Source organism: Palaemon carinicauda, chromosome 39 (genome assembly GCF_036898095.1).
Source record: "Palaemon carinicauda isolate YSFRI2023 chromosome 39, ASM3689809v2, whole genome shotgun sequence".
NCBI lineage: Eukaryota > Metazoa > Arthropoda > Malacostraca > Decapoda > Palaemonidae > Palaemon > Palaemon carinicauda.
In genome coordinates this window covers 17722402-17724901 of record NC_090763.1, presented here as the reverse complement: position 1 = coordinate 17724901, position 2500 = coordinate 17722402, and the positions used below count along the sequence as shown (strand labels likewise).

The following is a 2500-nucleotide window of genomic DNA, read 5'->3' as shown; positions in this document are numbered from 1 at the left end:
ATTTCAAAATTTAGTAGCTTTTTATCGAATTTCTTTAATGACTGCATTCGCACAAAAGCCAAACAACCTAATATATGAGGTTTCTGTTTTTGGGAGTGAGAGGTTGTTTTGAGGAGGCCGAATTAAAAGATGAAAAAAAAAAGAATAGAAAAAAAGGGGTTGCGGGAAAATTGGTAATTAGAACGTGAATTTTTTTTTTTTTTTTTTTTTTGTCTTTCAGAAATATGATTTGGAAAGAAACGGATGATGTGAAGATTTATTAAGTACGTTGATTATAGAATATTAACATATATGCATACTCAAATAATTGTATGTATGTAGGCCTATACACACACACACACACACACACATATATATATATATATATATATATATAATATATATATATATATATATATATATATATATATATATATATATATATATATATATATATATATATATACATTTGATATAGTGTTCAGCAACGAAATAGTATTAAAATGGTATAAATAGTATAGGCCTACAAGTAGCTGCATGAGACATGTAACCTACAGATGTACGCGTATAGGCCTACTGTGATTGTGTTTGAATAATTTGAATGCATGCGAGCAGTTTATAGATATATTGCTTAATATAATTATGTCTATACTTACATGGGCGAAAGACGAGTATCATTAATAAATTCATTAAAATATATGTATATATGTATGTATAAACGTATGTATGTATGCAATTTATAGTTATCCATTCCTTCCTAAGTGAAGTAAAGGATTTGGTCATAAAGTTATAACGCCAGATCGTATTATAAAATCAAAGGTGAGTTATTATTACTAGTACTTTCATTATTATTATCCAATTTTATATTCCCTCTAATATTTTACATAATATTATAGACACGAGAAAGGAATATATGTGAATCTCTCTCTCTCTCTCTCTCTCTCTCTCTCTCTCTCTCTCTCTCTCTCTCTCTCTCTCTCCAACCCGAGTAGCTAATAGAGACATTGAAAATTCTTAAAGGAACAACCAATGTAGACCACAACAACCTTTCAACGCTTGGCACAAATCAGTTCAGATGTAACATACACAAACTGGATTTGAAAAGATACATGTCTACTAATTGAATGTGGTAATCACTTTAAAGAAAATAGCAAATACATGGAACAAATTCTAGCGGATGTAGTGAACAGTCACGCGGTAAACGAATTCAAGAAAATGTTAAACAAGATCATAAAAACTATAAACGTTTGATCTAATTCGTTCTACCCAAGAGCAAATGAAGTCTCCGTGGATGAACTAAAAAGTCTTTTAGATATCAAAATCCTTGTAGCTCTCGCTTTTACGTTGATAAAAAAATATCTATTCCCGAAAAATAAAAATAGCCTTCTACTTATTTGGTGCCTTACAATAATCGAATGAAAAAATTCTTTATCCATCCATTATTCATTGCAGGTCATTATATCTTTCTTTCTCTGTGTCAGCATAATTAAACGAGCATGGGAAACTTGTTTTAGACATACAGTAGACCTTTCAACGCTCTTAGGAAACCGCTTGCCATCAAGTAGGCCTACAACTTGTTTTGCAGGATATTGCAAAGTTGATCTACAAGTAAATCACAGGAGGTGGCTCCATAATAGTGCGAAAGTCGACCTGGTCGCTTTCAAACGAGATAACAGTTATATTTAAAATACAAGAACAAAATAGTGCTGTTTTGGAAAGATAGATAGTGACAGACGCGGTGAAACAAACAGTTTAAAAAGACAAGAAGACGAAAATAAGAGAACGTGCCATAAGACTCACGTCACGGGACCCAATCCATGGAGCATATCCTGTAAGGTAGAAAGAGGACGTCAGGAGGTGGGTGGGGCTTAGAATACACGTCCGGTCGTACAGTGTTATCAAAGGTAAGAGTTTTGGCTCACCTCGGTTGTTTATAGTTACGTCCTAACTTCGAAGGATTTTCTAGGTAAGAAATTGGCGTGTCTCTCTTTTATCGTTTTAGTTTTAGCGTAAATCGAACCTGTCTTTTCCCGAAGTCCATGTTCAATGAAAATTTCAACTCGGGATTCACATTTGCAGACCTCTCTCTCTCTCTCTCTCTCTCTCTCTGTGTGTGTGTGTGTGTGTGTGTGTGTGTGTGTGTGCATTCTTCAGCGTAAATATAGATATATTCATGGCCAAGAACATACAGTAAGTTATTTCTATGATAAAACAAAAAATCATCATCAAGAAATTGTACCCATTTGGTCTTTCCCGCCATATTGCCGAGCACCTTGTATGACGCGTTGATGCTTAAACTGTAATTAATTTCAGCGTTTCCGAATGTGAAAATCAGGAAAGACGCAATCAAAATTGCACCGGCAGTGAAGAATGACAAAGAGGGGAGACTGTGTAACATTCCGGGAACCATGAAGGTAAAACTGTGTGTGTTTTAAATGTTTTCACAAGTTTTTTTCGATAGAATTTTTCAGTGTCAGAATAATTACTGATATCGCTGTTATTATTGGTACCATTAGAAGTT

At 33.7% G+C, this 2500-nt stretch overlaps 1 protein-coding gene across 5 annotated transcripts in view; it reads left to right on the top strand.

Annotated features, from left to right (window-relative positions):
* LOC137631044 (G-protein coupled receptor moody-like) overlaps window positions 1-2500 on the top strand; it is a 113559-nt gene that overhangs the window by 26050 nt on the left and 85009 nt on the right. Inside the window, exon 1 of one of the 5 annotated variants that reach the window (XM_068362616.1) lies at window positions 1663-1883. The exons of 3 other annotated variants lie outside the window; for them this stretch is intronic. The gene's annotated coding sequence lies outside the window, so the exon portion shown is untranslated. Of the gene's footprint in view, window positions 1-1662; window positions 1946-2500 lie in introns of those variants that run through there. One more of the 5 variants, XM_068362617.1, reaches the window with a different exon arrangement.